Source organism: Canis lupus, chromosome 7 (genome assembly GCF_011100685.1).
Source record: "Canis lupus familiaris isolate Mischka breed German Shepherd chromosome 7, alternate assembly UU_Cfam_GSD_1.0, whole genome shotgun sequence".
In the NCBI taxonomy this organism is placed as follows: Eukaryota; Metazoa; Chordata; class Mammalia; order Carnivora; family Canidae; genus Canis; species Canis lupus.
The window spans coordinates 7,569,586-7,583,651 of NC_049228.1; the positions used below are offsets into that span (position 1 = coordinate 7,569,586).

At 39.2% G+C, this 14,066-nt stretch overlaps 1 long non-coding RNA gene across 2 annotated transcripts in view; it reads right to left on the minus strand.

Moving 5' to 3' along the window:
- Nucleotides 1–13,222, minus strand: part of LOC111096609 — a 35,166-nt gene extending 21,944 nt beyond the window's left edge. For both annotated transcript variants that reach the window (XR_005361576.1, XR_005361575.1), the window contains exons 1-3: nt 13,084–13,222; nt 3,053–3,104; nt 1,065–1,135 (exon numbers count right to left, since the gene is read on the minus strand). This is a non-coding gene — a long non-coding RNA (uncharacterized LOC111096609). The remainder of the gene's footprint in view (nt 1–1,064; nt 1,136–3,052; nt 3,105–13,083) is intronic.
- Nucleotides 13,223–14,066: the final 844 nt, after the last annotated feature.

The window sequence follows — 14,066 nt, forward strand, 5'->3', positions numbered from 1 at the left end:
TATCTTATAACTTTTAAACTTTCACTTACAAAAGAGAGAGAGAGAGAGAGAAAAGACAAAAGGAAGAAGAGACTTTCCCAGGCCTTCGTCTTTCATTGCAAAGGTCCTTTCTGTTCAGCACTGCTCAACTTTGCGTTTCGGCCACGTCAACTCCCATTTACTTTTATTCTATATCAGATAGTAGTAAGCTCTCCAAGGCCCTGTATTCATTATTCATATTCAGAAAAACATCCATCATTTTTACATATTATTAAATAATTGACAGAGTGAATTCTCATACATAGTAACTACCCTGGATACGTGCCATCTTAACCCTTTTACAGATCAGAAAAATGAGGCTCAGAAAGTAAACTTATCAGCTCAAGGTCACATCAGCGGAATGTGGTCTGGTGAAATGAAGACCCGGGATAGTTGTCCCCCTGTCGGTGCCTCCCCGGCTGCACCACAGCTGCTTCCTGGTGTTGTGGCAAGATAAGCCTATTCTCCAGACCACCGTCTGATGCATTGTCAGGGTTTAGGCGACACTACAGTCGGGTCCAAAGCACACGTGGGTGCCTCTACAGCTTCAAGGCCTGCTGCCTCCCATGGGTCCTCGGTGCTGCCCAGGCCACCTCTTATGGCCTCTAGTTATCCCAAACCCTCAGTGATGACTCACAGCCATTCTCCAATAAGACTGGCCTGTGTTATCTTGATGCAGAGACACGCCACCAGCAGCTCCCACTCCCTCAGCCTCCTCCCGGGCCACCTGCAGTCTTACCTCCATCTGTACCTTTCCTCTTCCTTCTGGTCTGCTATCTAAGAATGGTTTCTCCAGTCATATTTTATTTTATTTTATTTTTTTTAATTTTTATTTATTTATGATAGTCACACACACACACACACACACACACACACAGAGGCAGAGACACAAGCAGAGGGAGAAGCAGGCTCCATGCACCGGGAGCCCGACGTGGGATTCATCCCGGGTCCCCAGGATTGCGCCCTGGGCCAAAGGCAGGCACTAAACCACTGCACCACCCAGGGATCCCCTCTCCAGTCATATTTTAGATCCCGTCCCTTTGTACCTCCTACTGAATGCAGCTCTATCCTTCTGTCTCATTTTTTTTATCCGATTCTCCCTTTGTTAGGGTACTCCCTGCTGAGAAAATAAACACCGTTAAAACAACAACAAAATGAAACAACACAAATCAAAACCATATCCAGTTGCCCAACCTCCCTCCTTCCTTTGACTATCTTCTTGAAAACATCATCGACCATAGTTGTTTTCTAATTTCTTATCATTTGTCATTTCTCCCACTCATCGTTCATCCCCCTATAACATGGTTTCCACTTTTACCTCCCTGGTGAAATGGATCTTTTGTAGGACACCAAAGCCCTTCATATCATTAAATAACCCAAATTACCCCATCTTTGTTTTCTAAGGCACTCAACCATGCCGAACTCTTCCATGCTAAAACATTCTCTTCTTCTGGCCTCTGTTGATACAATTTTTCTACAGTTTTCTTTCTAACCTTCTGACCACTCTTTGGACTCCATCTTCACATTTGTTCCTCTCAGGTTTTATGCTCTCCATGATCTAGTCCACAGCCGTCTATGCAGGAGGAATCCAAAAATCTGTATTTTCAGTTCAGATTTATTACCCGAGACCAACTGTTATGTTGGTATCTCCACTTGAACATTCTTCCAATCACAAAATATCCTAAAATGAATTAAAATTACTTTGCCTTAAGCTAATGTCCTTGCCATGTGCTGCTCTCATTATATCCACTGCTTCAAGGAATGGCACCAACATACAAATAATTGCCCAAAGCAGAGTCCTTGACTCTTTCTTCCTTTTCATTCCCACTTACAAACAGTATATCCTACATCTTAAATATCTATTTAATAGATATGTCTTCCTATCTTTAGTAACTGTTACTGCTTCATTCTGGATCCCATCTGGATTACAGCAATAGCCTCCTAACTCATCTTCCAGCCTCTAGTCTGGACACTTTCCAACACATTCTCTTCCCTGCAGACAGAATAATCTGTCCAAAATGTAAATCTGATCCTACCACTCACCGCTATTAAAAACCTTCAATAGCTCCCCTTAGTTTTCAAGGTAAAGTTCAAACTCCTTAGCTTAGCACATAAAATTCTTTCTGATTCTGCCCCTGAATAGCTCTCTAGACTCTTCTCTCCCTGCCCCCACTTATCTATCTTCCATGACCTTTACTCCAACAATATTGAAGTACATGCAACTCCCTAAACCCACCATGCTGATTAATGCTTCCATGCCAGTGGAGGTGCATCATACAATCTCTGCACTGAAAAGATGTCCACTCATCCTTCCAATCTCTAATTTATCCAGGGTGCCCCACTCCATTTCCAAATTTAGCTTAATGGCTGATTCATCCAGGTTTTCCTACTTGAGTGTTTAATTTGATTTATACCTATTTCTGTGCTCCTATAGAAACTCTAGAACATTTTTTCCCTGAAAGGACAGGTAGATAATGGATGGATGGATGGATGGATGGATGGATGGATGGATGGATGGATGGACACCTTGGCTCTTACTCATCTTATATCCCCATCACCTAACATAGTCTCAGGCACATGTTCAATAAGAATATGTAAGAGTTGATTTTTACCTGAGAGGTGCTTTTCATCTAAAATTTGTGCTTTTCACAATTCATCAAAATTATAGTGTGCCTTCATATATATTTTTTCCCTTTGTGGATCTGGAACTAACAGTGTAAGTGGTCTACCATAAGGAGTAGCCTAGGTGAGTCCGTATATGGATCTACATTTACACAGCTTGGATTTCCTCTGCTTATTCTCTCATAAAAACACAGAATTGCCAGGATAAGAGTCAGAGCCCTTGAAGACGATATTCCAATTTGGTAAGGAGACAACTAATGTGGAATAGCGGAGGCTTATTGACAGGGCTCTCCTATCAGCTTCTCATGCATGCTGAGACTCTTGACTGCATGGATTTGGGGAATCCGGGCAATGTGGGGACTGTAAAGCCCTTCAATAAAAACACAATATGCCAACCAGCTGCAAATCCTACCTGCAATTTCTTCTCTTCCTTCTTCGATCCCAGGGAAATATGTCAGTGGATGCTGTCAGATAAGAACAAGCCATTGATCTATAGGGCGTGAGGCAAGGCTAGAATATTAATGTCGTAGATTCTTTCTATGTAGAAGTTGCTTCTTAGTAAATAAGGTGAGGTGCCTTGGAAATTTGAGATTCTTGGGTGAATAGACACCTGAAGGAGTTAAAATCACTGGCATGCTCTACCCCACTCTGTAGGGTAGTGCCCTCACAGTTGATAGTAACTTGAGCTTAGAATTTGGGGTTTAAATAATTAAAGCAGTTAAGTTCATTCACCTTGACTTTCATTCTTTTCCTGAGTGTCATTTTTTTTCTCAGTGTACAGTTGCATACGGGAGATTCATTGGGTGATTAAATAAAACTAGATAAAAATTTGAAAATTTCTGTTGCCAAGTGATTGACTAAATTATTTCCTTCCCCTCTCTTGGTATTAACTTCTCCATAAGTAACCTGACAATTTAGACCAGATTTTGAATTCTTAAACTGAGGCCCATGAATGGGATTCAGGACTCTGTTAATTCAAGAAATTCAATGTCAAATTTGATACATATATACACTTTTCCCAAGAGGAAAGAATATAGCTTTTGCCAAGCTCACAGTGAGGCCATGAACTTCCCCAAAATACGAAACTGAGGGTTGCCCTTGACCTCAGCTTTTGTACTGCTTTGGGGGAAAGTATGTTTTGACACTGGGGAAATAGGGCTGAAAGAGAGAAGCTGAACTAGGCAATAAGGCAGACTTAGGTTCAAGTCCTGACTATTCCACTTATTTTATGTTGCCTTGGAGTGAGTCTCTTTACCTCCGTAACTCTAGTTCTACAAATCACAACAACAATATCTCACATGTTATAAAAATTAAGAGAAATGAATTGAAAGGAAAAATTTGGGCTAGCATGCCAGAAATCTTCAAGAAATGTTTGTTCGATGTGTGTCTAGAGAAGCAGAACACCAAGGGCCACTACTCCATCTCCCAGCTCAGCAATCTTGCCATCTAAATTGATATGTTCTCAACTGTGCTCACAGACTGACAAAGCAAGTCTTCATGGTCTTTATTTTATTTTTTTTATTTTATTTTATTTTATTTTATTTTATTTTATTTTATTTTATTTTATTTTTTTGCTGTAAAGGTGAGACATAAAGTAGGCCTATATGCTTAATATGTTTCTGCACAAATGTAAATCCACTGAAACCAGGAGAACGATTCCAAGTCTTCTAAGAAAAGGTCAGAGTCCAGCCAATACAGGCTCAGCTTTGATCTGAATAAAAACAGAAAGACTCTTTCTCTTGAGACCTTTGTTCTGACGCCACATTTGTCCATAAAACATGATAATCCCAGGCGAAGACTTGGAGACATGCGTCTCAGGCTGTGGAGGGTGGAGACAGCAATGGAGAAGAAGCCTGGGGCTGGCCAGAAAGTGGTTGCCAAGCCTGCTTACACTATGAAAGACCCAGCAGACCTAAACATTTAGAATCAGCTCACAACATCCCATGTCACCAAAAGACAGACTGCTTTACTGTCTACACCTCCTAACGTCCCCCTAAAACTGTATATCTTTCATGGAATCTTCTCCTTCAGAGAGGGTCCTGATGTTCAGCAAACGTGTATTCAATAAAAAAATTTAAAAACCTTACAACAATCTAAGGAATCTACCCATATATTTTTTAAAATTATATCAACCTTCAAGGTATTATTATCTTCATTTTATAGAAGAGATTAAGTTCATGAAGACATAGAGACAGAATGGGTTTGAATCTAGAAGTCTCCAATTTGAAAGCTTTTAACTAAACTCTGAGCCTTCCGGACACAGTGATAAGTGTAATATGAGTCTTATCCTCATGGGACACTGGAAGACACAGACCTGTAAGCAGACTTTAATACCATACTTTGTGCTCTCTAGGTTGGAGGCAAACACAGAGGCTGCAAGAGCAAAGTTCAACTACCTAGAGCTGGTGGAGAAGGAGGTGTGCATGTGATATGTAAAGTTCGGAAAGACTATCTTGAAGGATTGAATCTTTGAGAGGGATTAGTCTCTCTACAAGCCATTCTATACAGAAGAAGGAGAAAATAAAATGGAGGAAGAGATAAGAGCAAGACAACAGGAAACTCAAAAATGTATATCACTTAGATGTAAATATTGTTGGTAGTGTGACTTGCAAAATACCCTACGTTCTCTTAGCAGCCCTGAGAGACAGTAACTTTCCATCTGCCAGGAATGAACTTGTGATCTTAGCGCTGGTGCTCCGGAAAAAGATAAGGGATTTGGGGGCCCCAGAAACTGGTTTTTCTCTACTCTTTTCTAACCCAGACATCCCAATCTCAGCACAAAAGGTTACAATTTCCCTGGGAAGAAATTGTGCTGACCTCGAGTTTTCACAAAGAGTGTGGTATTTCTGCTTGACTGCTCTGCCTGCTGAAACATTGCTAAAATAACTAGTGAGCAAGACGTCCCAAAAGCAAGCAGCTGCATATAAGAGTTTGTGTATGGTTTATCTACTTCGATGGGGGGTGAGGGTAGAAGACTACTTTCTCTAAGAAGTTGTAAATGGGCCAGGGTCTCATGACATTTGACAACTCAGCTCCACCAATGTCCACTTTCTCCTAGAGATCCAAATAAGAGGAGGAGGGTTCACCGCGCAGTTGAAAACATAAAAAAAATAGGGGCTCCAGGGCCAACAAAAGAGTCTGGGAGAACGGGCCTATATTGGCATTCTAACTCACCAATTAGATTGGTCAAGAATCTCCATTCTTCATTCATCTTTTTCTAAAGCAGGAAAATATTTCTTACTACACCATTGTGAAATTAGTTGTCCTAACCACTTTTTTTTAAGTATTTGATTGCTGAAGATTTTCCATAAAGGTAATACATGGACCTGGTCTTTGTCTTCTAAAAGCTGTAGAAATTAAACCTGACCCTAATATTAGGGATCTGATTTATTCTGCACTTGAATTGAGAAAGCCAAATAAGCCAAAATAAGTATTTCCCACTACATTTTCTTACCTCTGAACATTCATAAAAGGTATGTTCTTTACCCAATTCCTATTTGCTTGAGATATATACATTTAGAGTTTAATTTAGAGTTCACAAAATCTTCTTTTAAAAACAAAAATCTTATGAAGAGGGAAAAATAACTTATTAACTTCAGAGTATGATCATTTACTTAATTTACTGCCACCCCCATGCCACTGATGGCACAAAAACAAGGAATGTCTCCTGATGTGAAAGGGAACATTTTTTTTTTAATGGAGCTTGGGATATGCTTAACTGAGGACCCAATCATGAGGAGCACAGAAAAATAATACCCAACTGATATGAAGCACTTTTTATGGCACAGACACGAGATTGGTGATTCTCTATAAAAGATCTCATTTCTTCCTCACAGCCATCCTGTGAAGCAAATGAGGAATGAGGCACTTAGCTGTTGGGAGATAGGATGCTGCAAAAAATGAAACACCTTCCTTCATTCAGCAGTAGAGGATCTGCTCTGCCGCAGGGTGCCCAGTTCCATTTTGAGTTACAGAGGGGGAAAAACAGACTGAGATGAAGTAAAATGGAAGTTTAAAGCATAAATTATGTTGTAGCTAAGTGTTCTTCAGCCAGTCAAGCAAAGGAGAGTGGGTTTACTATTTAATTCATTCATTCACTCAATGATAATGTAGTTGACATCTACACATTATATAGTCAATAGAAGATGTCTAACACCTTTATTTCCCCTCCAGAATATCTCATAGTGCCTTCAATCATCCCAGGACCCTTCTAAGTGGTTTCATAGAGATGAGCCAACCAGTTCAGTAGTATTATTTATGCTGCATTGTTACAAGTGATTGAACCAAGGATGGGCACTTGTTCTAACATAGCCATCTGTCCAGCAGCCTATGATGTAACCCAAAAAGAGAATTCAGCCCAATCAGAATATAGAAAGACCAAGTAGACAACTGAGAAAGGCAGAAGAGGAAATAAACGTAGAAAGAAGGCAGTAAATAGAAGCTATGATATAGCAAAATCATAAACAAGCAGAAGCCATGAGTAAGAAAAGAGACATGGTCAATCCAGAGAGGGACAATAAGCTGAAGCAAAGACAGAGGAGCAAAGGCAGACATCGTGACTGTAACGGCAGAGCAACTGAATGGGGCAGTAGAAGATCAAAAGGCTATCTAAAATACAACGCTTGGTTGTCATAACTCCAGTCTATCCTGAATTATGTTCTCATTCCCCTTGTTCAACTGAGTGGTCCTGAGGTTTCCTATCTTCCCAACTTTCTTTAAAAAAAAAAAAAAAGATTTTATTTATTTATTCATGAGTGACACAGATAGAGGGAGAGACAAAGGCAGAGGGAGAAGCAGGCTCCATGCAGGAATCCCGATGTGGGAGACTCAATCCCAGGACTCCAGGACCATGTCCTGGGCCAAAGGCAGATGCCCAACCGCTGAGCCACCCAGGCATCCCATCTTCCCAACTTTCTTAATACCATGACGAAAAATCCTGTAAATGAGAATAACCACATGTTACAAAGATCTATTTCTCCTGTGTCCAAATGAGCCAAATAGCATCATCAGTTTTTAAATTTTTATTTAATTTTTAAGTAATCTGTACACCCAATGTGGGGCTTGAAATCACAACCTGAGATGAAGAGCTGCATGCTTTACCAAGTGAGCCAGCCAGACACCCCTTTCATAATCTGTAATACAGAAGGAAATGGGGTGCCTGGCTGGTGTCATCAGTTCAGCATCTAACTCTTGGTTTCAGCTCAGGTCGTGATCTCAGGGTCATGGGATTGAGTACCATACTCGGCTCAAACTCAACATGGAGTTTGTTTGAGTTTCTCTCTCCCTCTCCTTCTGCCTCTATCCCCTGCTGTCACATGCAATCCTTCTAAAATAAATAAATAAATTTTTAAAAGACAGAGAAAGAGAGAGAGAGAGAAGAAAAAACTACCCTATATACATATATAAATAGGATGTAGGCCTAACTTAAAGTAATTAATTAATAGAGCATAAATATTTTCATTGATAAGCAGGTTCGATTCTTTTATAAAACAATTAGGACTTGAAAGAAGAAAAAAAATCAAGTTTAAAGGTGATAAGTGTTCAACTTCTTCAAAAAGAATGGCTATATTTCTCATTAGGAATAATGAACCTCTTAGTCCATCTTTTGTTTAATACTAAAAGTGAGAAAGAATATTCTAAGCCTGAGCTTCATCTACTAATTTATTTCCACCCAGTGCTGTGACATTGAAAGATTAAAATACTTTAAAATTAAAAAGTTAACAGCCACAAATCAGCTCTAAAGCAATCTTCTTTTTGTAATAAGAGTACATATGATGCCCTAGTCTGGCTTCTGAGAACAAATTTGGGAAAGGACACTCCTTACGTATCACAATGGCTGTCCTGTCATTCTCCAGAATCAGTGACTGGTATATGGCAAAGTGTCAATCCCACAGAGTGCTCAGATCTCATGACAGGTGAACATTGACTGTCTCAATTACACAACGGAATTTATCGAATGATTCTTTTTCACACTAACACAGCTACCAAGCCATTATTAGAATCTCTGCACAAGCGTGTCTGGGTGGCTCAGTAGGTTGAGCATCCTCTCAGGTCATGATCTTAGGGTTTTAAGACAGAACCCCACAGAGGACTCCTCACTCAGTGGGTAGTTTGCTTAAAAATCCTCTCTCTCTCCCTCTGTGCCCCCTTCTTTTGCATGTACTCACTCACTCTCTTTCTCTCTCATAAATAAATAAATAAATAAATAAATAAATAAATAAATAAATATTTTTAAAAAAGGATCCACACAAACTCTATCAGTCTCAACCCTTCCACACTACTAAATGATCCTATGACCACATAGAAGAGCCCATGTGCTTAAAACCCAAAATTCAATATTTTTCCCTGACTTCTATCCCCACTAAGGCTTTTACTCAGTTCCTGCCATTTACCTCAACAATAGGTCTTGTTTGGCAATCAGTAAATGACCCATAGCTCAACAGAAAAGTTGATCATTCAAAAAAGTGACCAAATGACCTCCTCTACTGACTATGATGAGAAAACTGGGATTAGATTTATCTGCGTGCCTCAAACAACCAGGAAACCAGAAGAAAAAAAGTTTCAGCATTTAAAATGACTTAATTACAGGTAGCACATGACTGTGAGTCCTAAGAGAATAAAAAATAAATGAGATACTCTTCAGGCTACCATTCAGGAAAGGTGAACACAACAAAGCCAATGGTCTTGCTGAGTTAAAGACATAGAAATTGGACTTCAGGGAAATAGTGTAGCTAGAGTTTGCAAGGAAGAATGTGATAAAGGAGGTGTTCACAGAGACAGATCCAGAGATCTAAGAAAGGTCCCCTAGTGTCTTTGACTGAGCACCATTTTGAGTATGCAGGAGAGAAATCTACCTGAAATTGGTAAAGAACCACCAGAAAGCAATAGATAGACCAATGTCAGACATCAAATAAGAATGAGAATAATTTATTCTCCTACCAGCCAAAGTGAGAGTTTCCAAACACACAAGACAAATCCCCAGAATAAAATTGGCTCAGTAGTGGAACTAAATTAACACTAGACCAAAAGCTGCCCTGGAATGTTTGAAAGCAAGCCTTATAAAGGACAAACTGATCTGAAGAACTCAAGTGCAAGCCAAAATAAAATATGGTACTCTCTAAATAATACAGCAAAATTCAATACCCCCAAAATAAAATTCATAATGTCTGTATTCGGTCAAAAACATGCAGAGTAATAGGAAAATATGAGCCATAACTAGAAAACTCATTAATTAGAATGGGACCAGAAATGACAGTTGATAGAATTAGTCAACAATGATGTCAAAATAGTTACCATAAATGTGTTTCATATGTTCAAAAAGACAAAGGACAATAGGAGAATGATGAGGAAGATATTTGAAATGAAAGAAGAAAGAAAAAGAAAAAAAGAAAGAAAGAAAGAAGAAAGAAAGAAGAAAGAAAGAAAGAAAGAAAGAAAGAAAGAAAGAAAGAAAGAAGAAAAGAAAGAAAGAAACTAACTCCTGAAAATGCAGCACCTGAAATGAAAAAGACATGGGGTGGAATTACTATCAGAGTAGATGGAACAAATAAAAAAAAAATAGTGAACTTACAGAACTGAAAGAACAGACAAATTCACAATTATTGTTGGTGATTTCAACACTCTTTTCTCAGTAATTGATAAAATAATCAATCACACACACATAAATACAAGGATATAGAGCACTTTAACAACATCAACAAACATGATCTGATATTTATATCAATTACATTTATAGAATATTCTACTCAATAGCAGTAGAATTCTCCTCTTTTTTATGTACACATGAAACATGCACCAAATATACCATATTTTGAGTCATAGGCATACATTAATACATTTAAGAAAATTAAAATCATATGTTCGCAGAAAGAAAATAGAATGAATAACAAAGAGAGATCTAGAAAACTCTAAACTATTTGAAAAAAAATATAGTTCTAAATAACACATGAGTAAAACAAAGGGGGGATGGTGTAACTGGATGATGGGCATTAAGGAGGGCACTTGAGGTAATGAGCACTGGGTGTTTTATGCAACATAAGTCACTAAGCTTTACCTCTGAAACTAATAATACAGCTGTATGTAACCTAAATTTAAGTAATTAAAAAAAATAGCTATCCAGCCAAAGTGCCCCAGGAAGATGCCTATAGTTGAATAGGTTGGGTTTAGTATTCATTGCAATGAGGGAGAACACATACAATGGGGAAGCTTGGGGAATCTCAGTAGGAGGGTATTAGAATGAGACTATTATAGGATTCAGACTCTGGTTGGGTCATTTGAGAGACACCAGAAGGAAGTGGGGGTTGACTCTAGATTGAGGGTGTCAAAGTGAAGGTAGTTCTATAATTGGGTATCTGGATAATAAATCTATAGGGAGGGCAGATGAACACATAGCTCTAATTAGTAAAGAAGCAGTAGTCACTCATTTTGTCCAAGAAGGGTAATGTTTAGAATTTGGAGGTAGCAAATAAGAAAGAGTATTTTTGTCTGGAGGCACCTGGGTGGCTCAGTTAGTACAGCATCTGACTTTGGCTCAGGTCATGATCTCAGGGTTCCGGGATCCAGCCCTACACCTGGCTCCCTAGTCAGCAGGGAGTCTGCTTGTCCCTCTCCCTTTGTCTCTCCCCCTGCTCGTGCTCTCTCTCTCTCTCTCTCTCTCTCTCACTTCTCAAATAAATAAATAAATAAATAAATAAATAAATAAATAAATATTGTTTAAAAAAATATTTTTGTCTGTACTTAGACAAAATTACGAGGTGGATTTGCTTTGTCTCATGTTATCATGGTCTCAGAATAACCTTGTCTGAGATTTTTATTTTGTGAGATTGTTTACATCCTCTAGGACAGTAGCATGACCTAGCTGTGAGTGCCAGGCCAGCTTTCAAATGTCAGGGGATGCTCTCTTTTGTTTGTTTATTCCTTTCTCAGTCAAAAACTGGAAACAATCCAAGTGTCCATCAATTGATGAATAAGCAAATTGTGGGTTATCTATCTAATTAAGGACTCTTCAAACAATTTAAAAAATGAACCTCTATTACATGCAACAACATGGGTAAATCTCAGAAGTAAAAGAAACCAGACACAAAAGTCTATTTTCTATATGATTCCATTTATATGAAATTCTAGAAAAGGCAAAACAATAGCAGCAAAGAGCTAATCACTTGGCAAATGCTGGGGACAGATGCAGGTATTGACATCCAAAGGGCAGGAAGGAACTTTGGGGGTATGGTCTATGTGATGATTGCAATGGTGATTTTGACTATAAACACATATAATATTTCATCAAATTGTACTTTCAAAACCGGTGATTTTTATTAAAAGTAAAATTTACCTCCATAATCCTGATTTTTAGAAAAAAATCCTTACATTCCTTTTGGGGTAAAATGGTTCAGTTTCTTAGACACACACTAGCCTATCTCCTCTGTCCTGAATAAAGTGAAAATATTTCCATTCCCTCTGATTCGTTAACTTCCCCCAAGAGTAGACAAAAGATTTCTAAAATGGGGTGGAGGGGGATGATTTCTTAGTGGATCACACCAATTAGCCACTGATCAAGGGACAACTGGCTACTTTCCCTTCCCTAGAATTAACTCTGTTGCTGGCCCCAACATCCTGATTTCCAGTCACAGTGAGATCTGGAGATGTGAAGGTCAGCAAGGCAAATGAAGGCAAATCATTTCCAGTCTTTCAACCTCAGTTCTTACTCTATACAAAGGAAGAGGGGTGGAAATAAGGATTTCGCAGAGCACTTAGAGCTTAGAAATATTTACTAGATGAGTTGTACTTGCAAGGCTCAATTTAGATTAAAATTCCCCTCTGAAGGTCTGTATGCATTTTGTGTGTGTGTACGTGTTGGTGGTAATGCAGGCGGATGAACAGGTACAGGGGAGGAATAGATGCTAGGGGGTTGGTGGATTGTTTCATCTAGCTAAAATAAGAGCACTCTGAATGATTTATGAGTAGTCTTGAGAGTGTTTAATGCTTATTAATTTAATAAAAATGGTTATTGCTTATAATAATGGAAACTACCTCATAAAAATAAGATGAAAATATCCTTAAAGTAATAATTTGTTGTCAGCTCCGATTCTTCTCACATTAATTCTTCCAAACTCTCTTGAGTTTCCAACACCAGTGCTAACCTTTGGCCCCAAAAGAGAGACCTAGCCTATGGGCCCCACACTTTAGAGGGTTCCTCTTTGTCGTACTCTCCTAACTGCTCTCCACCCCATGGAGTCAAGAGGTGATGTCTACCCAGAGTGTCCATGTCTTCCAAGCCCATCTATCTTGACCACACTCAGAGTGCTCAGACCCCTTCAGGAATTCCCCTACCCAATCAGCCTGGAGTTCACCTCTAGGATCTAAGTAAGACTCTTCCCCGGGTCTTCTGTTTATCCATGCCTCACATTGAGGACAGAAGAGAGGTTTGCTGGTAAAGATAGGACAGACCTTGGGTGTGCAGACTATGATGTTCATATGAAGCCTTATGAGGGCCTTTGCAGTGCAAATCAGAGCCAGCAGTGGAAAGTAAAAAGGAAGGCCACAAGTCAGGGGCCAGGCCTTCCCATGCCCTTATTCTTCATTGTTCAAGAACAGAATTCTGAAGGGTTGAAGAATTCTAAATGTCAACTGGTGCTCAGGTTATTACTTAGATATGATTGTCAATGTAGACACTTGGAACGTAGTTAACAGTTTGTTAACTTGAGTTAGAATGTTTAAATGCTTGGGCATGTGAGCCTCCATTTGGTACTTTTGTCCTAGGGTCCTGAAAACATTAAGATCCTGAGCCCACAGGGAGGTTGAGGAGTTCACTATAAGGCAATACTGCAGACTGTGCTAACATAGAAATGTCTGAAGATACACCATCTGGATTCGGTGATGCCCGCCCTATTCTTGGCTCGGAGAATTTAGACCATCATCCTCAATGCTCTGAAGTCCCTCCCATCAATCATTCCACCTAATTTAAAACAAAACTAATATATGGAAGGATTCTCATTATAAACTTTGATTGGTGGTATATTTAATGTATATTGACCTTAATTTGCTACCACACAGATTAGTTTAGGAGAAAGCCAAGTCTAGCATGAAGGGATTAGGGAAGGGGAATATTTTAAAATGAGTTAAAAAAAAAAACTATTAAAAGTAATTTTGAGCTATACCAGTGAAATTGCTAGCTAAGGAAGGGGGTGAATCAAACAGAAAATAAGCAGATAATGAAGTACTTGGAGGGCGTATGGGACACATTACTCAGAAACAGAAAAAAATATATGGGAAAAATAATGACGAGGCCTATTTAGCCATGTAAGGCCAGTCTGATTAGTTCTCAGGCTTTCCACTGGTGGTCCATGTTGGGGAGAGGGGGTAAGTGAGGATGGGCATGGGGGTGTGTGAGTGTCCCTACACACAGGAGGAGGGTGGCTTCTTCTACTAAT